The sequence below is a fragment of the Acyrthosiphon pisum genome, chromosome A2 (genome assembly GCF_005508785.2).
Source record: "Acyrthosiphon pisum isolate AL4f chromosome A2, pea_aphid_22Mar2018_4r6ur, whole genome shotgun sequence".
Lineage (NCBI taxonomy): Eukaryota > Metazoa > Arthropoda > Insecta > Hemiptera > Aphididae > Acyrthosiphon > Acyrthosiphon pisum.
Window position 1 is genome coordinate 78,465,230 of NC_042495.1, and position 26,589 is coordinate 78,491,818.

A 26,589-nucleotide genomic window follows, 5' to 3' on the forward strand; every position below is an offset into this window, starting at 1 on the left:
TAATTCGTCTCCTTCCATTTTTCCTAACCATTGTGGGGAAGCGAGACCGATCCTTGTCGGGCGCGCGACGGGCAGACAAATGGCGGTGAGTGGTGGTTCGTATATTTGACGCCAAAATCGAACTCTTCCAATTTACCGCAGCCTCTGCGACAATGCAACGCTAGCACCGCACATAAATACGCACTCACACACCGATACAATCACACACAAGCAGACATACAGACGGACACATTCATGTCCACGATTCAGCGGTTCGGCAGAAATAGTGGTGAATGCCCCGCGCACATGAGGGGGGGAGACGGGTTTACGAGTCCCCGGAGAACCGTCAACCCCCTTCTCCCACTCGACCGGCGATAACAATTTTACTCTACACACGCACCCATCGTAGTCGTCGACACCGCGGCGTGGTGTCGGCGATGGGGATTTTACTAATGAAAAATTACTATCGTTATTCGTTCTGGTATTTGCAGACGACAACGGAAATGTTAAGAAAATAATATATATATATATAATTTATACGTCATATGTACATTGTACACGTAACGTCGATTGTATATCTACCACCTATGCAGTTTACTACCACCACAAGCGTATCAGACCTTTTACCAACCACGGCACGTATAATATAATATATATATTATATATTCTCCCCTCCCCTAAAAAAAAAAATAACATACAACAAAATATAAGACAAAATTATTAAATTTTAAACTGTGCCAATGCGCCATAATGACTCGACAATTTGAGTAAAAGAAAAATTGTCTAAATCATATTTTTTTAATGAAATTAATCGTAATTCTGAAAGTTAAACCCTAAAAACAATTTGTAAATACATTAAATATAGAAATAAAAATGTACTATATTGTTTACAAATACATTTTATTGTAGTATTATATTTTACAATTTGGAATTTACAAATATTTTAGCTTAAAGTTCAAAAATAATAAATTTTCAATAACTTTTTATTGAAATCACAAATAAATATACTATGTTAAATGTACGACCACTTCTTAATAATTGACATACCTAAAATATATTGCATTTTTATTGGTATGAAATAATTTCCAAGTATATCTGTAAATCACTATAATTTTGTTTGTCGTATTTTTTTTCAATACCCCCTCCCCCTGAATGTTTTATATTGATGTAATTCTATAAAGACCATAATATTTAATATATTTATATTTTGTTGATATATATTTAAAGAAATATGCTATGAAGATATTAACCTATTTTATTCATAAGAGGAGTAGGTACCTCCCTAATGTTATACATTTTGAAGACAATGATTTTCTTTTTATAAAATTACGACGTGTTTCAATCAAAATATTAATCAGCTGTTTCAAGGAATTTAAATGATTCACTCCGTATATAATTTAAGTTCTATATTATATATGTACTTATTTCAATGTACATGATGACACACGTGGTCAATGAGTGAAGCGCACCATCGTATCGACAACGACTCATTCGTACGACTACCATATTATTATTAAGGTATACCTTTGAATTATTGCTCATAATCCTTTCCTCGTTACACGAATATACACACGCACATAATTATAATATATACATATGGGATAAAAGGGATGTTTCCGTCCGATCCTGTAACAATGTATTTGTACGTGACCAGAATCTGTGGTTACTGCCGACAATACCAAAGGATTGAGCGCCGAAAATTGATATCCACCTCCGCCGTTAGGTACATGCACTATTGCATCATTACCACGCACCGCAATCCTAAGTGTTTTCTCAGGATCACGAAATTCCGTTTGAAGCCGATTTTATCCGATCGTAATTGGTGTGATTGTGAACGTCCGTTCAATATAACACTTCACTTACAATAATTACATGGGTACCTATAATATACTAAACTCGATTAGAAAATAATACAATCATAAAAAATGTATTACAATAATACACATTTTATTATTTCGTACGACATATTATTATTATTGTATGCCCGGTTACCAGGACCATATGGACCTTTCACCAGTCGAACCCCCATAGAATTAATGTAGAATTATGGAACACGGATAACGACCGTGATATTATTCTATTGTCCCACGGCGATGGAGATTTCCACGGGACAGTGTTAATAAGGTGGAAAAAGTTTTGAGCGAACAAGTCGGAGTAAATGCAAAAGCGTTTAAAAAGTTTTGTTCTACATCTTTGTAATATATAATATAAATATTCCGCAAGAGACGGGACTATATCTGTAACGAGAAAACATAATTTAATAATTCATCAAATCCGGCTGGATTAAACATCGCCTTGTCTCCCGAGAAATGTTTATTTCTAAATATCCATCATAATTATTCAAAAATACGCATTCATAAAATGTTTAATTTACGATAATATTATATTTATCCAAGAATCAAGATTAATTAAATTCCTCGTTCCTGTATGTCAGAATAAGTCTATATTACTGTTTAAAATATAATATATGGGTACATACTACATGTATTTATTTATTATAAGTCGAGATGTTAATTTATAGGAAATTTAATTATCCTTCCGGTATTATACCTTACCTATTATATTCTGTCGTACGGTTTCCTTTTACTAATACCACAGCTTTAAAAATTATAAAGCACGTTCGAATGTTCAGCACAAAATAATGTTGAAATCCCAATGCATTCACCTAAAAATAAATATTGATCACGAGTCTTATATTTTAATCAGTATATTATTATACTATGCATACATATTTTTACACTTTTAATAATACTGTACGTACTATAAAACAAAGAAACGAACGGTCTTTTTATTATTGTGTGAATCAACTGATAGTGATTCAATGTGGTTTAAAAAAAACAGATAAAAATAGTTGCAAAATATAATATTTAACCAACGTATTTTAATACTCTGAGTTTATATAATATTGACATATTATTAAATAAACTCATGGTATAAGTTATTATGTGTAAGCATATTTCACGCATTTTCAAGAACATAACGAAATAAATTGGAATGGAAAAATAAGAAAAGTTAAAATCTTAAAATGGAAAACATATTATTTTATACAAAAATAACTATCCAAATCTTTAGTTTTTAATTTTAGGAGTAATCACTTTTATTGTTAGTATTAGATTTATATCAAACACGATAAATGATGCATATCGACATAATGCATTAATTATATACATAATATCCTATCAGTTTACTAAGAATTGAGTTAAATTCAGTTAAATATGCACTAAAACTTGTACGTTTAACCTATAAATTTTACTTATAAACTAAACTATTAAAATTCGTTATAACAGTATTGTACACGTGTACAACATAATCGTATTAATCGAACTGTATAATTTTATTAAAACGAGTGAATGATTCTTAGAGAAACATTCTTCAATGAATAATTATATTACCTAACGAAAATATAATTAAATACCTTTTCTTTCGTAGTTTCGTGTTCAACAAAATTACTCGCAATACTTACACTTATTTTGAATTCAAAATTAATAACTCAACCAAAAAGAGTAAGATTTATTTCAATATTTGCAAGAGATATACATATACTATCAAAAAAGTTTTCTAAATTAATATAGAATGTACGCCTGCAATCATATTGTAATAATATGTATTTTTAGAAATCGAATCTTTTAAATTTCACGAAGGTCTACTATTCGTATTAGGCACAACAGTAAATTATTAATTACTAAGAACAATTATTATTTTTTGTATTATATTTGGTACCTAAGACCTACCTAAGTATAATATTTATATTTTTAAAAATATAAGAGTATAACATTGTGTCATATAATACAATATAGTACGTACGTTATATCATGTTATTGTATTTATAGCAACGATATTGGTTCGACTGTTGAAGAAGTGATCTGATATTCTCATGATTATCCGGTTTCTGGTAGGAAATTTTAGGACACAAAACTTTAAAATGTAATTTTTGATTTTCTCACGTTTTATTGTAATACATAAGAAAAAACTACTGAAACACGGAAAAACGTTCTAATTTACATACGACACATCCGTTTTTCATACTATAATTTGATTTTGTATTTACCGTTATAATTTAATAATTACTATTGCTGCAGACCTTAAATTCTAACCAGTTTTTCATTTTAGGGATGTACAAATATAATTTAATTTGAAACAAAAAAATGCATTTCTGGATTAAGTGATAAATTAGTATTCTCGTTCATTTTACATAAAATAATAAATATTGAATGTTCGACCAAGTTTCACTCAGAATCGTCAATTTATATTAATTATAAACAAATAGTGACAGATATATGTTATTTATTTTGCATTTTTTAAAATTATTGTTAAGTATTTTCGGAATAAACCTTATATGGATATTATTTATTATTATAATTGTTAAAAAAAAAAATAATATTTTTTATATACCTAAAAGGGTTTATTTTTTGTTAAATAAGATCGTTATTAATATATAAATATAATGACAAACTATTATCAGATTCTGTACATTTAACAGTATTTATGTGTGCGTATTTTGTATATTATATTATTATATGTTTAATGTATATCATGATAATGTATGGTATATTTTTTTACAGTAAATACACATCCATTAGTCAGACACGATATTAAAATAATAATGTAAAACTGTAATTGCACCCAGAAACATAACTCCATATAATTGATGCGTACTCTTAGTAATATATAATACCTACCTATGTATAATGTATTATGTATATTGAGTGGTATGTGTGTGTTAGTGTGTGTGTTAAATGAAATATTAAAATACGTCATTGTATACATTGTACATATACATAATTATACACGTTACATATTATTATATAGTATGATATACTGTACTTTCATTTTTATACACTTTGATAAATATACAATACGCTCTATTAAGTGGGTACATATTATATAGTTGCTGTTAAGAATTTATGATTTCGGTCGAGGATCTAATTTGAAAATACATAAATAGATATAAACTATTCTCGGGTATTATTGATTTTTGTAATTTATGGACTAAACATAATCAATAAATTTAAAAATCTGGTAAACCAGGGAATGGAACAAGTAACCACTGTGTCCATCATTAACTCTGCGTACGATTACAAGTGATTTTTTTTTTTAAATCTCATTAAATTACTGGCGTCAAATGAAAGTACCAAAACTGACTACCTACACTTATACGCACATGTTATATCTATGTATTTATTATTTATAGTATATTATACATGTGTGCACATTGCACAAACATTTATAGGAAACATTAATATTAAAAATGCCATCTCTCCGGAAACACATCAGAAATGCAACGAGCACTTTCACCTTAAATTGTTAATGAAATAAAACGCGCTCGCGCTCCATCTCAAAAAGTTAATCGAATCAAACTAAGTTATTGAATAAGTCCGGTTTATATATACATTATTGAAACCCGAATACATAACTGAATTTCAATTTAGCAGACTTTCTACTCCATGTGGGCCCTGTCTAATATCTTCTGAAATGTTCACTTATATATTATATGATAATATAATATATAATATATATATTATATATATATATATAAAAACATATGTATGTTTGTACAAGAAGATCAATTTACAAGTGTTTAGAACCAGACGAGTGGAGTAGAATGACAAGGGAATCCCCAAAAATGTGTCATTTAATCGGTCCATCACTCATCTACAATTCAATTGATTATTGAAACAAAATAAACTATTTAGTTAATATTCGATATTTTTTTTTTAATCAAAATAGAACTTAAGTAGGTATTAGTGGTAACCGATATGATAAAAAATGTATATAAAACAATATATATTTTTTTTAATGTGTTGTGACCATAAACACTTAAGAATATGAAAAAATAAAAAATGTTTAGATACTTAAATGGAACACTGTATTTGTAATATTATAAGATACTATAATATGTTATGGATAATATCCATATACCTATTCCTCAAATTCGTTATTAATTATTATAGCAATTTAAAAATATTTAAGATACATTCACTTAATTTTTAAGTTATAATCATTTGAAACACAAATTAGTACGAAATTACTTATTTAAACAACTAATAACACTTTTGGATATTTTCTAATAACTAAAAAATATTTTTCGTTGGAACTTGAAACGTTTAACGTATATTATTATTATATTTTATCGATGAAATATTCACATGCTATATGAACTCGATTCAATTTTTAAAGAAAATTCCGTGTCAATGCTAGGGTTAGATCTTCAATAAACTTTAATTGGACATTGATAATTTTCAAGGTTCGGGTACTCTAATAAACTATTATAAAGTTAATAAAAATGCTAGAAATATTTGTTTATATGTGTAATTCGGGGAACCTTATCTTTGATCACATAGTTTTGTATAAATTATAGTAATATAAATATTGTGTTGTATTTTTATATATTATTGGTAGGTACCTAAATAAATCATTTTCACGACTGTAAGAATTATATTAAAAATGTAATAACATTGAAAAGTTGGAAATCAAGCATTTATATTATTATAACGCATTTATATTGTGAGGAAATCATTAAAATGCTAACTTCTTTGTCCTGGAAGAATTATAATTACTTTATTTTACTCCTTTCTGCAGCTCCTACAATATTATATAGCAGTTTGATAATTAATCATAATAAAACCGTTAAAATACTCTAATTTGCCGTAAGAGATACTTAACAAACATCCACTCTATCAGTTTAAGTAATAAAAACTTAATGCATATAATAAATTTAGAATATCGAATAAACCAAGTAAGAACCAACTAATATAATACACAAACCAAAAAACATTATTCTCCTAAAATTGTACTATAGTAGGTGTAGTTAATTTGTAACAATGTACAATGTACGCTAAATATTTTTAAATTACATTACTTTTTACAACATTTAACTTAAGTAATCATTTTGAATAATTCCTGAATTAAATTCCAACTCAAAAGTTCTCCTTTATTGACGAAGTATGACAACTAGTAGTACCGCATTATTAAATTATTTAAATTAGTACAGAGGTGCCGTAATTCCTGTATTTCGACACAATAATATAATAACGATGATAACAGATTAATGAAAGCATCTGAGACAATGTCACTGGGATAGTTTTTAAAAAAAGATATTCTTTGACGCTTTAAATTATCTTACAATGCATTTTACATGAATATTATTATCAAAAATAATAATCATAATGCTATATTCTTAGTGAATGATAAAAAAGAGTCCCTTCAGTGTTATGTGGGACGGGGTGTTAAGATGCACGTTAGGACTAGTGAAAAATCAAAATCTTTTAAATTTGACACGAGTCAACAATCAGTAATTTTCATGATTTCTATGCCTATTTATTTGAATTAAATACAAATAAACTATGGAAACATTATTATGTGGTACAATATATTATAAATCTATAAAAGGGAATGTTTGTATGTGTGTGTATATGTATGCGATCCATAGCCAAGTATATCGTATTTGTGGTCCTGAAATTTGGTTCATTGGTAATCCTATACCTAAGGATGTGTAGCTCGAAGCCAATTATTTTAATTTTACATTTGAAAAAGGGTCTCATAAAGGGATTTTTTGGCTCACGAAAAACGAATATCTTTTTGTTTGTACCTATAGGGTCACAGAAAGTAAAATTGTAATTATAATTGGATATAATGTTAGATCTTTATATTATTATATGTATTTAGTCCAATCCACCCAATTCAATGTGGTAAAAAATATGTGTATTTTACATTTAACGGAGTTTAATATGGTGTTAATCAGTGATTCCCAACTTTGCAGAGAGGAAGGGGGTCGTAAACACATCGTCGAGAAGGCGTAAGTTGTCATCATGAAGTAAAAATTGTTTTTAGATATTTATATAAACTGCAGGGAAAAACAACGAATAACTAAAATAATAAAAATAGCCACTTACCGGGTGTCGCTAAACACTCGTTTGGAATAGGTTATTATTAACTTTTTCTTTGCCTATTAAAACCAAAAAAAAATCTTTACGGGATGGGTGGAATAAAAAAGGTGGTAAACACTGGGTAACTTAACCGGCATTATTTAATTTTTCACGGGCAATGCCGTGGAGGATAAGCTATAACTAATAAATATATCAGCTTTACATAATACTGAAGGCCTAAAACAGATTACCATATTATGCATATTGTATTGAGTAATAAACGCCCGTAGGGTATGTAGTACAAACAGTATCAATACATTATACATATTATTTGGATAAACAATTGCAATACAAGTAAATAGAAAAAGAATGTTAATAACAGCTATTTAAACAGCTTAAGTAAATAACAAGATTAAAATTAAGCACAAAATATGTAATGCTATAAATTATAATAATTTTTTAAACAACGTTTCAAATCATGGAGAATATGGAAAAGAAAATCAAAGTAATCAAGCTTGTTTTCTAATGTTAACATTAGGTTTGGTGACACCGGTGTTGCTATATTGCCTATACATGTCGCCGCTTTACATACTGTGCAGTGTACGTACAACGTACAACACAACTATAAACTATAATAAATATTATTATATAACTCTTGTGATCCGTTCATTACGAAAACGAAAGAAAAAACTGTTTCTATTTCTGTCAAATCCCAATTATTAATATATTTTATATTTCGATATGATTCGCAAAATGGACAACCCTAAATCGGTATTTATAAAGTGATTCGGGCAATGGTCATAGATGTAATATAAGATAATAATATTATTACATAACGTCAGTTTATTTTATCATCGTTCCAAAATAATTTTCTCTCACACGTTATACATGAGCCAATTAAATTATGTTTTTGTGTTTCACGTCGTATTTTTAACATCGCAATAAAGTTTTTATACAAGGTATAGTACTCTTATCGAATTCCGATCGATGGACCTCTCGAAATGAAGATGCACTGGCGATCGTTCGCCGAATCCGAGACAAATTGACATTATAATATTATGTTCGTATAAAAATTGTATTCCATACACATTTAAGTGAATATCGTACGGAATAAATCCTCGACGGACATCAATACGTAATAGGTACATTCGTTCGACCGGCAGGGATACGCTTCGGTGTGTGAGATTGATAAAGTTTTATGAATATTGTACGGACAAACCTTAGGTCCACATTATATTTTCAAGTGAATGGGTTTCACATCTATGCAGAACATTGTCGTTTATTTGTAATATTATTATAATATGTCACATACTCACATATATAGCCGCTTACGATATTATCCGTGACCGCATTCACTACCAGAAATGACACTATACGACACTTTCACAATACCGTTCGCAGCTTGAAACATTATAATAGGTATAATGCGCCGTAAGCCTTTGACGTATTATGATGTTAAATTGTATGGGTAACAGCCGATTGGTCGAAGAAAAATAAAAACCACGACAAATGAAAGACACTGCCCACGCGATTTATTTAAATCGTATAGGAGTGAGATTTTTTTTATTTAGAATACATTTAATACTGCAAAACGAACAACGGTAGTTATATACATTGATAATGGTTGTCGATTGTGTCGGTAATGGCTGTGATTTCAAAAGAAGACAAAAAAACCGTCTGGTGAGAATCAGAAACAAATGTCGGACCGAGTCGATCGTATTGTTTGCGACTTGGTGATTGAATCGTAAACAGCTAAATTGACCGATGTCGGGGTGAGTCGTGCTTATAGAATTGTCGCATACGACAGAGTCTTGGGCGTCACCCTGTATCCTAACACGACACAAAACATAAATAATTATCGTGGTGCATCGAACGTTATTGTTATAATTGGTGTGGCGTATTCGAATAGGAACGGTCGCGGTATCACATTTCTAAATAATAGGTTATAGACGAGTAGAACTTTTTCGCTTTCATCTCATAAGTGAAAATGTGTACTTATATCTATATAATAATAATGTCTAACATCAGTGTTTAATAGTAACATAGCAAAGACATCGCGTTATCAAAGAACGGTATTATGCACATGTCCGATTTCGCTGTAATTATATATTTTGCTGAGCAAAGCAATATGACTTCATTGATGTTTCATAAGTTTCTAAGTTTCATTTTATTGGTATATATATTATTATAATATCATTTTTCAGAAATTACTAATAACTAACTATATTATACAATATTCGCATATTAAAGAAATTTAATTATTATAAATACCTAGGCATATTAAAATTATCAAAACGTTAAAATCAAAAAAATACCTACAATATCAAATCTTACTGAAAAAAAGCAAATCAATTAATGTAGTTTTTAAATTTTTTTTTTTTTTAAAAACTTGTTATAATACTCAAAAAATACATTAAAAAATAAAAACTAGCAGTTTTCCCAAAACGTAATATTTTATTTGTGAACATTAATCAAAACGTACTATTTCAATGAAACGAGCAAACCTAATCCCTAGGATACATGTTATGAAAACTATTCAGAACAGTTTTTTTTTACATTTGTGGACAATTTACATTTGGCAACACTACGCTTTGGATTATAACCACTCGGTTTATATCATAGTTTCAAGAATTACCAAATATAATATATTACTAGGTAATAAATCGGAATTATTTGATTTAAGCATAGGTATATTATTTTTTTATGGCTAGATATTTCAATATAAATTAACATTATAATAGTCATATACCTACCAGCATAATATCTAATATAACTTAAAAATATCTGGCGTTACGATTATAGACGTTTAATATAGTAAGCCTTTATTAAAATTAATTTTCAGATACGATGACAAAATTATCGTTGGGTTGAAATAAAATATTATAAATATATATTAATAAAAAAAACAAACTATGCAGCTTTTAATTATCCTATTCTAATTTTGTTGTTAGTTTAAAGAAAATAATACAAAACAATAATTGTTCATGGTTTTGATAAACTAATATAGACTATAATACAATGCGATCATACCCCATGAAATCGTCAAAATTAATTAACTGGTAATTAGGGAAAATATGGATCCAATGCAATACTCTATATCTCTGGGTAAATAGTTGAGTATGTTGGTAGTTGGTGTAGGTACTTACATGATGGATCTCATGATCAATTTATTAATGGTATACATGTATAGTATTTACAATTTTACTGTGACCTCAATTCGCACACTGAATGAAAAATGCGCGTAATGAATGAGCCATAACCTCGTCACATGAGCGGAATTAATGGTTACTATTTTATGGTTAACGATCTTATTTTATAATCGGGTGAAACAATGCAAACATAATATTTCTATTGGTACAAATAAGCTATATTAATGTACATTATAATATCTTAGATTGGTCATAAGTATGTATTTATTCGCATTAAACCTACATTTATATTCTATTTCAAATTATCGTTCACCACTCAAATTCATATTCTATAATAATATCAAATATGTAATTAAAATAGTAAGATACTGTAAGTCGTGATATACTTTAAAGTTATGTAAACTTGATTTATATGTATAGTTATATACTTTTATTATGATAGAAGTCATAACTAGAGTTAGAGTGTTAATATTCCAAAAATATAATGAACTATTGTATAAATACTGTTGAATTCAGAATTAAAAATGAGCTATTATATTAATTAACAAAATAAAAGACAATAATTAATGTATAGTTATCAAATTCTCAATTGTAAATATGTGATTATTTGTACCTGTGTAAAATACAGGTGACCACATTCAGGTTTAATTTGAGTCTGTATAATTTGTTTTTAATTTTACTATTATTTGTGGCATATTCTGTATCGAAAACAATCAAAAATGTGCTTGAAAACAGGAAAAAAACCAAAATATGCACTTATAAATAAAAATTAGGAAATATTATCAAAATCCAATCCAAGACAACACCGACAAAATCAACACATTTCTGAAGCTTAGATATATTGATATATATAACTTAATCTAAGGAAACCATTGTATTTATTTATATGTAACTAATATTTATTTTCTTATAAGTTAATAACCTATACCTACCATGAATAATAAAAAAAAAATACTTGTAAATTCACTAACATCATAATGTCTAATTATAATATTTATAAGCGTAAGTAAAAATAATTACACAACCCCGAATGAAAACTTTTAAAATTTTATATAAAATATAGCAAAACTTTTGTTCAAAATTAGATTAGCATCGATTAGCCTTCGGGTATCTTACTATAGTTTATCGAATACTGCTGGAAATTTCTTTTTGGAATTTTCCGTTTAGATTCTAAACGAAATATTTTATCTATTTGAATAGACAGTTATTGACAGTTATTATTATTAAGTCGATAACGCCTTTCTGGTGGATCAAAATATTTAGATGATAATATTATATAAGTACACCGATTTTTCTAAGGCTTCTGATAAAATTGTCTATCAAATCCTATTTAGGAAATTAAAACAGATTGGTATTTATCTTTTTTATCCTGGCTTTAACGTAGGGTTCGTACTTCCCAATTTGATCTATTCTGAAACAACTTGCAATTAGATTTATACTCGCTGTATACAGTCTTGAATCGTTTTTCTTTCCATACTATTATTCGTAATACTTGATCTAATAATACATTTTATCTGAGTATAGAAATAACTATGTATGCAAGTAAAACCCCTGCAATATGAAAATCATAAATTAATAAAAAAATTGATTTGTTCATCTAACCAAACATTGACTCATTTAAAATATATTGTAATTTCATACTTGGTAATTCATATTTATAAATATTTGTTATTTTATTATTACTTAGTAATCTACTAACGTATGTTGCTATTATCTGATTTAAGTAATTGAGCCTGATCTGTTCAAAATGTGTAAACAAATCAAGCAACATCATTGTTAAATTACTATGTCACAATATAACAATAATAATAATTTTAAAATGATGCGGTCATGGTTGAACCATTGATTATAGATAATAATATATTTTTTAATCCGATTACATTTAATTCATTTTTATGGTTTTCTTTTTCAACTGTATTTTTGCTAAATATAATAAATAATAATATTTTATTCCTTATTTCAATTATTCTTCGCTCAATTTAACTTTTATTTACCAGTAAAACAGACATAATATCTCGTATTTCAATTTAAACGATAAAGTTTTTTTTCATATATGGAACGGCTTTGAAATTCCCCAATCATCTGTCTCAATCAGACAAATCTATTACGGTATACGTTGTTAATCGGAAATACAATTTTAAACGAAATAGTTTAACGTTATTGGATATTAAACATTCAATATAGGTACCTAACCTAAATCGCTTTAATGTAATATCATTTTTTCGTAAATTTAAGTTTTCCTCGTGTATTATTGAAATGCATTTAAATCGAATATTAATATAAATCTCCTTCAAATAATTCGAGCTCCATTTAGTATTGTCTGTAATTTACATACCGAATTTTAGTTTATGTGGTTTTTCTTATACATATGTTTGTACCAGTTTGAATAATCTCGTTTAGTAATATTATGTTTGTTTGTGTTTCAAACACATATACATTTACAAGACACTGCTAAAAGCAGCATAAAACCAAAATTCAACTATACGGTACAATATGATATTTAATTCTTAAACAATAATTCACAAACGTATTATCAAAATTTTCTAACATGCATAATACGTAGGTGCACAATTTTTTATTCAAGTCTAATGGTATATATTTCGGCGTACTAGTTATATATATTATACGCTTATATTATTTTGTTAAATCAACTTTGATTAAATTCCTTGAAAATATGATGTTGCTGAAGAAAAAAAGTTTAAAGAAATATTAAAGGTAAACTTGAGGCTAAGAAAAACTATAGAAAAAATATCATAATATATAAATATTATATAAAATACTCAGTAGGTACCTATAGTATATATATATAATATAAATAATATGTTGACATTTAATCTTCCATAATCCATCTTCTTCTCACATACGGCTTAACTTTCGCAACGCACGTTTACACTACTGCACCAAAATGACTAGTACCTATAGTGAGTCAGTTCTTTCACACCTTACAAACTCTCACGTTGGACTAAAACTGACTAGTAAATTATATCGAAAAGAGAGTAACATATTATTTGTATATGTAATAAAATAGCGAGGTAAGTAATCAAAATCAACCTGAGCTATAGGCTCAGCATAAAACCTTTTGCAATAAACACTCATCACCACTGAAATCTATTTATGTTTTTGAAATATTTTAAATTATAAAAAAACAACATTTTTGAAAAAAAAAATATTTTCCATCGATATAAGTTCCTAAATGTTTATTTTCATAAGGCAACAATTATTTTTAGTTTAATATTCCATAGCATATTATAGATTTGATGAATTTTATGTTCAAAATTTGAATTTTAAACAAGTAATTACTAATTTGTTAGTTATTATACAAATATTTAAAGTTGTAATGAGCGATTTAAGTAGACCAACATTTCGTGGGACACTCCTGTGCCAATCGACTCATCGAAACTTACTTCAATATGTACTAAATTTTATACAACTAACTCGTTCAAAATGTTAAGAAATATATTTTGGTTTGGAATATGAAATAATAAATATAATAACAATATTAAGATTGAAGGTAAAAAAAAAATAAAATCTTCAAACGTTATAATTATAAAAAAATATAATTTCAAAAATGTCGTTTTATAGTTAAATTATTAATTAGCGTTTATAATTTCTGAAGCAATCACTGTTTACTGTTAAAAGAATCACTCTGTATAGTGTAAATAATATCACTGAAGCATTTAACGATTTTAAAATAAAATTATGTTTAAATATTTCACATAATCTTTCAGATCTGCATATTATATATATAACTATATATATTAGAGTACGTATATATTATTATGTTTAAAATATGTGTAGTGGAACGATGTACGGAATGAACGAGCTGACTGAATAATGTATACTTGTAGTTGAATAACAACAGAGAATTGTATTACTATAATTTTACATTATTCGCCACGCTACCTACGCAGATGAATTTTTTTTTCCCAAAGAAATTTCAAATAAATCTTAAGTGGCCATTTTATAACAAAAAAATATACAATACAATGCTTACGGATTATATGCTGCAATCAGGGCTAGAGCTAGCAAATATTGATGGTGTGGAGGGGGGGAGGGGGTTATAAATATACAAACTACATTTTAAAACAAAATCCGCACATGTTGTTTCTGTAAACTGTTTTACACACAAGTAACATGGCAATTTTTTCATTTAGAATAATCAGAATAGGTAATCCATTTAATTATGTTATTTTAAAACTAGAGTAAATTTATAAATTGTATAATTTAAAGATAAAATTATTATCCGGACATATTGAAAAGTCTTATTGATATTTCAATTTTGAAACAATTTAGCATTTTGAAATTGTAATTTTTTTGTAGATTTTCAAATATCATAACTTGTTTCATATTTAAAATATCAATCCTCCAAAACGCCCTGGATAATAATCTCAACTTTAAATTGTACACTAATTGTATGTAAATTATTGATCAATTTTCTCTAATAAGCTTATTTTCACTGCTATTATTCTAATTTAAACTGATTTTTTAACATGAAATTCAGTTTAATGTAAACACTTATTATAATAAAATATAGGTACATATAATTTAAACTCGTAATTTTAAAATAATGAAAATGAAAATGATTATGATAAAAGTAATTACTATAGGCTCCGAATTATTTGTTTTATACTTGGTGTTAATTTCATCAATATTTTTAGAGTACGATTCTGCCGCTTGAAGTGGGTCTTTAAAAACAATTTTAAACACTTAAATCACTAAGGTTATAAATACCTACAAAACTACTCATATCATAATTGTATAATTAAAAAGTTTAGTGTAATATATTATTTTTAACAATAAAAAGTAAATGGTTACCGATTCTGTCACTTGCTTTAGCCTAGCTGCTACTATAAATGTATTTTCTGGTACTCCAACATGCTTCACTAAAACTCTTTTAGCCCTAAGTTGTTTAGTTTCCTAAGTTATTTAGTTTCATGTTTATTTCTGTAATCATCATCAAACACACTTTCACATGCCAAACAGTCTAAAGGCGTTCTTTTTCTTTTTTTGCATCAGTGCAAATCATAATTAAAACTCTGGTCGGCTACACAAATCAAATAGTTAACGAACAAATCAATAAAGCACAAACGAATTAATAAAATACGTTAAATAATTCACAATTTCATAGAACTGCAATCGTCGACAATTTGTATACTATAAAATATAAATTGTAATACTGTAGCAGTGTAGCACGATTTCAACAATAATAAAATATCTAAGACTATGATGACGATGACGTATATTCCGACCATGGCTATATAAATTACATTGGTTACGGCACTATTCGTAAGAAGCCGTCCACGAGAACTTCTTGGTATGTTTTTCTAACACCAATTAGCTTGATCTATATATATATAGGTAGTTCAAAATGTAATGTTGGATATTCTTTAATTTGTTCCCGTACCAGTGGCGCCGAAGTTTTTAAAATGTGGTCGGGCAATTTTAAAACTTCCCGGCCTCAATATCTTAATTATTTAATATAGAGGTACCCTAATATACATTTATTCATAATCACGGTTTAAATATACTCATGCTCATATTAAAGTTGTGAAGTAAATAAAATATGGGCCAGCCGGCCACATTTTTTAAAAAAGAGGTCGGGCCACGGCCCGACGTCACCATGGACTTCGGCGCCACTGTCCCGTACGGCTGTATATGGAAAATATTAAGAATTTCCGACAGTTCGTCAATTTGTGATGTGTAACGACTATGCCGACTATATAAATGGGTCATTCATACGTGATTGGGGGGGGAGGGGGGGTAGCACCCTCCTTTCTATCTTTAACGCCGGTCCTGGATGCAATGTCGTTGTGACTATGTCACCAAATTGGCTGTAGATTATCGATGCACTAATCGTGTGTTCCTAATATGCTTATAGTATCATGCAAATGCACTGCACAATATATGGAAGGATTTTCCAAACGTAAAAAGATGTGAAATAAAATTAAGATATCATAAAATTACGTCATAATGTTTAACGCAAAATTTGAGCTATTATTACAAATAATCCTAAGTCAAAGTACGTGGCATATTTAGTCGTACTTTATGGGCTATTAGTTTTTAATCTTAACCGTTATATAGAATAACTTCAACAAATCGGTGATGTGAATGTAAATTGTTATTTTTGAATGTAAAAAACGAAACAAAAATCAATAAACAATAACAATGTATACGTTGAGTTAATTTTCACAAATATACAATATATTTTTCTCAAAGTCAATTTATTTCACAAGTAACTTTAAATAATATGCTAAACTGTAACGGCTTCAAACAGACATTAAAAAGCAAATCCTTCAAAATGTTTAAAACATATTAAAACAAATTCGGGTAAAAAAAACATTTAGTGAAAATTAAAGTAACGATGAAATGGGATTTTAAAAATTCAAATGCTTTTAAAAACAAAAAAAACTACTTAAAAGCAAAAACCTATTTGTGGGACAAAATAAAGATAAAAAAATGTCTATTAGAGAATAAAACAATGAGTAAATATTAAAATGGGTGCATTGAAAGCACTTTACATTTTAATAATTAGAAGCGAACACGTCTAATCGAAGTACGTATACAATTTGAAAGAGAATTGGGATAGTCTGATTGTTATTATTTGAAGTTAAGGTAATATTTTGAAATGATTTAGAACTATATGAATATATGAAGTGAAAAATATGTAAATCACAATTATTATTAAATGGGCTTAGAAAAATTTAAATAGTAATTAAAAATCATAGTTATATTATACAGGATTTTTTTTAAACATTAACATCAAACACTAATTGTATTATGTATGATAAACGAATAAAACGAAAAAAGTTTCAAAAATAAAGTATAATTTTTCTTCAAATTATCAACGTTTTGAAAGTCCTATTATGAATGTATGCGTAGTTTTTTGGTACCTACGTGAGTCCTACGATAAGCTTAAAATTGCAGACCTTTTCGTATTATGGATAATATATATATATATATATAATGCGATGCTCATGCCAGATAGACAGATGGACTTCAACCATAACCTTATTATTATATATTATTATACCCTATTGTGAATATGACACGTACGTTTTTTTTATGTAAATTACATTTTTTTATAAAAAGAAAAAATAATTAATAACAATTAAAAAAACTTTTAAAATGTATTCTTTGTTTGTATTATGTCTTATATAAGTTATAAATAATCTAAATCGAATGGAAACAATTACGAGAGTTAATGGACAATTGTAAAATAAACATTAAACCATCATGGAAAAATAACTTACTAAAAACTAAATAAGAGCTATTATTATTTGAATGTTAAACATGCAGAATACAATTTCTAGTTATATTTTAATTTTGTAAAAACAATTAACTGTTATTTATAACAGACTATAGACCTTCATAAAAATATTAAAACTACATGTCTATATATTATAATTATACCAATGTGGATTATATTTTTACCTACCAATTATATTTTAGTTCTCATACTAATCACAACTATTATATCTTAATAAATATAATAGTATTTAAATAACCATTAAAACCTAAGAATACGTTTTTCAAACCACTTTAAAAGCTTAAAATTACGCATGTTTCTTAATAATAATATTTTTTTTTTTTTAAATCGATTTACGTAATTAATAATTATTACATTTTGTACAGATACTATTAATCGATAAGTAAATAAAATAATATTGTCTGTAGTCAGTTAAATTATTTGCAAAATTGAAAAGGCATCCAGCAAAAAAGAATACCAGATGTGTATAAATTTTAAAATAGTCATTTAGTAAATGTTTATTCAAATTCGATGTGTGATATGAGCTTTTATTGTATATATGTATAATATGTATGTGGGTGTACATGAGTACCTATGTGTCAAATACATTTAATATGCATTATGCACAATATTTGCATGTGCAACGCGTATTGTCGATTAAATTCTGCAGTATCCATTACCTACTACTACTTATGATATGGCACCAAAGAGATATTATGTCAGTGTATCGTATATTATAACACCGCTCGAGTAGAATTAAATCAACCATTTCCCGATAAAATATAATATTTAAGAGATTATTCATAAACCTCGATAATAGCATACGAGTAATGATAGTTTGTTATCATACATCGGTATACAGGTAGTTAAATATAACGATTTAGTGGTGATAGAAGAGAATTTGTTCTACTACGCGGAACATGTTAGACTGCATTACGTTTTAGTACGCGTGTGTATTCATATAAACACACATTAATGTGATGGTTGATTAATTTTGCATTCAAATCTACCACGCTTGTGAATTGGATACTAAACTCAATAGTTTATCGTGAAAGTGAAATCATGTTAATACATTTTTATTTACATAATATACGACTGCAGTCATGACACTGTCATGATGACAGTGATAGACAAATATTAATACAATTTACGAAGATTGTATTAAAACTTAAACTTGAATCTTTTTGTCATACTGACAGAGTTATATTACTTGTAGTAATATAAGTTACACCTAATTTATAACATTAAATATCTAAATTAACAATAAAAAGAGAATTATTTTTATTGATCTGTATAATAATTCCTGGTGAGTTACGATCGCCGGCAAAATAAATAAATTAAACAAATTTTAGTTCGGTACATTTGCATATAGGTAACTAGATGGCTCACCGTATTTTGTCCTCTCCCAATATTATATCCCACGGGCCCATAAAGTATACATTTTAAGTAGTATCCTATACCCAGCTCCTGCTTGAACTTTAAAACGTGCATAACTATATGAATACTTAATGGAAATTAATAATTCCATAAAGTATTCACATAGTTATGTAAGTTTTAAGTTTACGTAAAAGGTGGGTGTGGATGAGTATATAATATGTTGGGAAGGCGCTAACAAGGACAAACGCGGTGAAATATTTTGTAGTGTGTATTATATTTATATATTGTAGTATTCATATTAGTATATCATTGATAATATTATCGAAAATAAACGTGGTTAATAATATTACATAAATATTTCGTAATTCATAACATACAGCTTGTAATCACATTGGCAAATGGCGTGTGTCGTAGAGTGGGTCAAACGGTCAACTGAGTTCTTTAGTAAAAATAATAATAATAATAATAATAATAGTAATAGTAATGATAAAACGGAACGTTAAATACATAATTAATAGCCAATGATAATGATTAATGCAACGAAATGAGTACACCGACAAAGGACGAGATTCACACCGCAGAGGACCATTGGGAAATCGACCGGTGGCGGCCCAATAATTGATGGTGCAGCGGTGGTTTGATGCAGCGAAATAAGCCCCCCCCACGCCCGTCTGCTGCACGTCGTTAATCTTTCAACGACCCTCAGCCGTAGTGATAAAATCGTGTAATATTATACATTGTCACGGTGAAGAGAACGAAAATTATGGATTTTCGTTTATTTTTTATTTTCATTTTGCACGTTGCAAGCGCGATCATCGCTTCTCTAGCCATACATTTTATTGATCTATATATGCAGACGTTCATCGTTATAACCACCGCCGTTGATTTTCCCGTCGTCTGACCACGCAACTGATAAAATTGATAAAATACCACAATATAATATTATACTGTTGTGGTGAGCTCCACAATACTCGACGCCCTACACGTCAAAGGCGTTATCATTTATATTGGGTGTCATACGACGAGTACTTAATCACATAATATCACGCAATTTCAACCCATCGAAACAAAATTGATTATTATTATCAAAATAATATTATTGCGACGACCTAAAGTATTGAATTATTCTATATCCACCAAATTCAATACGAAAAACAAAATCCTTATACTTAGTCAAAGAATGATCAAGAACTATTATGATTTATGTTAATATTATATAACACCAATTCTTATTGATTATAGTTTTAAAATTATCACAACAACTATATAAATTAACTCCTATGAGGAGCTTATTAAGGATCTCCATACATTGAGTCAACCTCACTCGTCAAAGAGTTTAAGCTCCCGTATCAGTTATGGGCAATCCTTAATCGAATAATAACCGGACGTATAGAATATATGGGTAAATGATGCACAAGTAGAAATTATCAAAGGACAACCAGGAATGTTATTGTGGGAACGACAGACGGACCATGAGACATATTATAGACGAATGCCCAAGTAGAAAGTTCGCACTGGGCATCATTGGTTTCAACGCAGCTACAAAGGTGGCCATTTAGTGTATAAAGACCTTAGACATCGAAATTTAAGTTTGAATTTTACTGTATATTATAATATAATATTATATTGATACTGACTTTATACTATGTTTAATTAATTTAAATGCACATATAATTTATATTTATTTTATTTTAATATCTTTATATAATATGATGAAATGAATGTTACTATACGTTATTGTTGCCATAAGAAATATTAACAATGCAATAACATAAAGAAATTCTAAAAATATCAGGGTGACAATTTTTTAGAATATTTTTTGCTTGTTAAAAAGTTGTAGGTTATTATTTTGGTTAAACGTTATGTCAATATTCAAAGGTATAATTTAATTTATTCTGATTAAAAATGATTTATCCATAGATGACTTTTTTTATTATCTGGTCTCAACACTGCTTGTTGACGATAAAAAATCAATTGTATGAAATATTTTATCAAATCGTCTAAAAAATGGTTCACTTCCGTTTTATTTTATACACTTCACTGAACCCTGCTATTTATTTTAATAGACACCTATCAATAATAGACACCATCATAAACGCATTATTAGCCTATCTCTATAATGTTTATGTTTAAAATAATGTGTGTATAAATACGTCTTTTTTTAGTTATATTTTCACTTTATTAACCCTTTATACCAATTAACCCCAGTGGTAAATACTAAATATATTTACGTGAAAAAAAAGATTGTCGAATATAAATAATATTTAATTAGTTTATCAGTTCACTAACTGCACATTCCATTTGACACGCTATATACTAATTTCGTTGCACTAATAAAAAGTTTGGTAAAAACAAGCGCAGGCATAGAAATAATTATAACTATTTTTAATTAAAATGTTAAATCATCTTTGAAATATGAATGTTTAAAAATTTGAATAACTTTGTAGTCTACGGTACGTCATATTATATTACATTATCATATTATTTTACTCAAATTCAATATTTTAATGCATGAGGTTTATTTTTTTAGCCCGGCTGAATAAGAATTACCTACATTGATTTTGAACATTTTGTGTATTGCGTTATACTAAAACCTAATTTTAATCAATCGTTATTTTTTAATCTCGTATTTTGAATCGTACCTTTTTGCGGCAAGTAGCTTAAGACCACCGACTGTTCGCTAACCAAAAGGATAGAACTTTATTTAACAACACTTAAAGTAGTATTTCTTGACTAAGGCTTCATAATGCAAATTGCTTTTAACCAAATGCACACACTCGACCTTTTTTTTCCATGGAAAATCTCTAAAGATGTAATCTAAATAAACGGGGCCCAACATTTTACAATTTATATTGAATATTTTTTTTCCCAAAGTCAGTCAAATGTTTGAAGTCAACCTTAGACAGTTTTTTTAATAATTGTCTCATAGAAAAAAAATATTAATAAATAAAACTAATAAAAGTAGTATACAACATTTACCATAGTCATATAAATAAAAAATATAGAGTAAAATAAAAAATAAATATTAAGATTTTTATTAATAAAAAAAAATGAATGGGATATTTTAAACAAAATAATATGATCTATAATATACTATAGAGTAAAGAAAACTACTATTATAGTTTACCGTTTATATTTTTTAGTCATAACATGTTTTGGAAAAAGAAATAATCAATTTTGGTTTCATAATATATCACTTTACTTTGCGATATACTAGTATCCATACCTAAAATATCAAAATTCAACAGTTTATAAAATATTGTACCTACATCAAATAGTATGATATACTTAACAAGATTAAATAAAACTAATACAAGTATAGAGAAAAACGAATAATTCATGTTAGTCCATTTATTAATATATAATTATTTATTCATAATGTGTTTTATATAATTCATTGTTAGAAAAGTTTAACACATTTAAAAACTATACGTTGTAATAATGATTAAGTATTTGATTTGATTCTTCGAAAAAATACAGGGAAATAATTTTTAATAAATTACTATCCCATGAACAATATTTTTGTTGCAACGAGAGACTGTATTGAACAACATTATTTAGCTTATAATTTTAATGTAAAGTAAATAATGAGTCAAAGAATTGACCTAACAAAATGTATTATGACTTTACACTTGATATTTATCATTAATTATAATTTATAAATGTATTCTCTCGTTATAAATTTAAATTAATATAGAATAAAAGATGATTACAATTAAAATATAAAAGTTTTAGTTACTGAATTAGTTATGTTTATAAAATATAAATTATTCATATAATATAATATATAATATTTGGTATTTGACTAATACAATGTTTGATTCTTGAAATGGTGTATTGGTATTTGAAACTGAATGAATTTAAAATTATAAAATCTACTGTAATTAAAATTATGTTATATATTCTTGAACTGTTTACATGAATTGTCTTTTTATTCATCAATTAAATGCTAATGATTAAAAATAAAACAATTTTATCGTTTTATCAAGACTTTTTTATAATCAAAAATTAGGATTATAAATGCTAACATAAATTTTTGTTGACCTCCGCCTTTTAAAATTCAGCGGTTGTCTGAAGCTACTCTGCTAGTTTTGGCGATTTTTAGTTTACAATCATTTTATATAATATTCTATTAATTTAATTTGAATAAGTTTTTGCCAATTATTTATTAACAATTTAAAGCAAAACTGACATTTGTGTATTTTATTGAATTCTAGGCTACATTTGAAGTACGATGATAATTCAAGTCGATTGATATTTGATTAAGAATAAAATTAGGAGGATATAAAAAATGTTGGAACTTGGCCAACTGAAGGTACCAATTATAGGGGGTCATTTATCGGAAGTATTATATTATTTCAGCTCAATGTCTGCTCAGGACTAGGAGGTTTTTAATTGTCAATGGCATCACTCTATTGTTGTCAAATAGAAATATTGTATTGCAATTGTCGCCATTTTAAGTAGCGCAATCGCGAAAACATGAATAGTGATTATATAATAGGCACTAGATAGTTTATGAAAGAATTGAAAAGCTAAATGAAAAGCGTGAAAGTATTTACGCTGTTAAACTTAACTAAAACTAAAGAAAAAAAATTGTGTACTAGCTGTGTAAAACGCAAAACGCAATTGCATATGTTATGTGTAAAACGTTCAACATAAATATCGAAAACAAAGACATTTCCTACCCAGTATTTTTTTTTTAATTTAACACTGAACTAGTTAAATTCAAATGCGACATAATCAATGATACTCACGTGAAGGATGCCTGAAAGCTTGATCAGTTATTTGGCAGTAGGATATGTCATTAAGCCGCGATTATTAAGTCAACCACTTGTATTGGACTGATTGTGTGTGTATTATAGTCGCTAATCATACAATGTGCTTATTAAGTGTACTTTGATTTAGCACTGTTGTGCGTGTAATAGTATGTTGTACTGTTGTATAATTGATTTATGTTAGTGAATCAATATAATAGGTATGTATATGTATATATATATATATATATATACTAAATTCATGTATTTCGCTACTTTATTATTTAGGAGTAATTTGTGATATTATATTATGGCCGTTACATCGTATCGGCCTGTCCTAATTTGTCTAACACAGTTTTGCTCTTTTGTTGTTTATATTTGTTCAACTGTAAAACAGTTATATTATACATCAAATTATCATCAAGTACAACCATGACAAAGCTATAATGAATTATGCATAATATTATACGGTCTATATTATCTTATGATAATCGCGTTAAGAGATGCAGAAGAACACATTAATACTTTTAAGAATGAATTGCAATGATAGTGCAATATTTCAGTTTATTCCAGGAAACAATCGCAAAAAACTTTCATATAGGAGTCGTCACCCAATGGGTATTATTGATAAGTGATAACAGTATTTGAGTCTTGAAGTTGTTTTCATTGGACAAAAACATTTCCCACTTTGATAATATATTGGTATTTACTCGTTTAAAACGTTCTACCCATACCCTATATTTCTTTACTTCTAAGAACTCCTAGCAGTTATAACACATCTGATAAGATTTAATTACACACTTAGGTACATAAGTTTGTGAAAGATTCAATTTTTGGTTTATTTTTTTTTTTAAATGCCAAAAATGAATCGATAAAGTTCCAAGTTTAACGTTTTTAATGTGCACTGCTTTCATAACCCAGGTATACACATGCGAAGAAAACAACAAATACGTGTTATTAACACAGAACTTTATAAACCGAGTCATTATAGGTAGATATATGCTTGGTTTTGAGGGGCTTATTCTAGTATATTAATATTTAATAAACTTAATCGAATCCACTAAACGTAACTTTTTTCTCCAAAAGTTCACCTCCTCCTCCCGTAAAATAATTTATTTTCTTCATATACCAATATAAATCTAAAATATAATATGATATAGTTCTTATAAAAATGTAAGCCCCCTCTCATCTAAGTCATTAGCTCTCTATAATTCAAGGTCTTGTAATTATTATTTTCGAAAATTAATATATTATATGAAACAACACTAATTACCGTTTTTGTATTTAATTTTTTAATTTAATGATACAATAGCAGTAAAAGTACCTGCTGTGGTAACTACATTTTATTCGTACGATTCAAAAGATCATACGAAACCAAATATTGAAGCACGATTCTATTTAACTATTATAATATTATAGAGTACCTACGTGCTACGTGCATACATCTCGCGGGTGACTCAACGATATTCCTTCGATTCTATTTTACTCATTTATATCCCGTTGTCATTTTATTCACGCTCGACCCGTCTTTTACATAGTAAGTTTACCGAATGTATATTATTTTATACTGTTGAGTTTGTAAAAGTGAAAAAATTTATTGAAAATCCAATTTGTTTGATGACATTGATACAAAGAAAATTACTGTGGTGCTATCTACGTAAAGATAAAAAAAAAAAACTAATACGGTAACACATTGTGACGTGCCATGAAATACAATACTGTCAATATCACAAAACCATGAAAATAAGCTATATATGCATTTGATTGTCAACAACAATACTCGTATTTGGATGATACGATTATGATGTCAGCGCATGCAATTTCTCAATTTGCATGTCGCCGATACAATTTAAAATGAGTAACGAAATCAAAACGTATCATGGGTGGAGTATAAACTAACAAAAAATTATTGTTGCATAGGCGAAATGAATAACACTAAAGCTTAAAGTCTTATATATTGCTTTATACTACTTCAAAGGTATTATTTATATAATAATGTTTAATCGATTAAAAATGACAATTTTACACACTCCCAGATAAACATAGATTACTCGTGTGTCTGCAGGAAGTGAAGCGAACCAAAAATATTTTGTAACAAAAATATTATAAACTATAAAGACGTCATAATTAGATTTATTACCATGCAAATACATTATTTAAATTTTTCGTTTAGTTTTCAAATATATTTTTACGAGATAAAAAAAACAATCCACATAAGA

At 27.6% G+C, this 26,589-nt stretch overlaps 1 protein-coding gene across 5 annotated transcripts in view; it reads right to left on the minus strand.

The window, feature by feature from the left end:
• The window catches only part of LOC100162087 (gamma-aminobutyric acid type B receptor subunit 2), a 304,964-nt gene that overhangs the window by 178,758 nt on the left and 99,617 nt on the right, over positions 1–26,589 (minus strand). The window contains exon 3 of one of the 5 annotated variants that reach the window (XM_029489762.1): positions 2,535–2,644. The exons of the other annotated variants lie outside the window; for them this stretch is intronic. The gene's annotated coding sequence lies outside the window, so the exon portion shown is untranslated. The remainder of the gene's footprint in view (positions 1–2,534; positions 2,645–26,589) is intronic. 5 annotated transcript variants of the gene reach the window in all.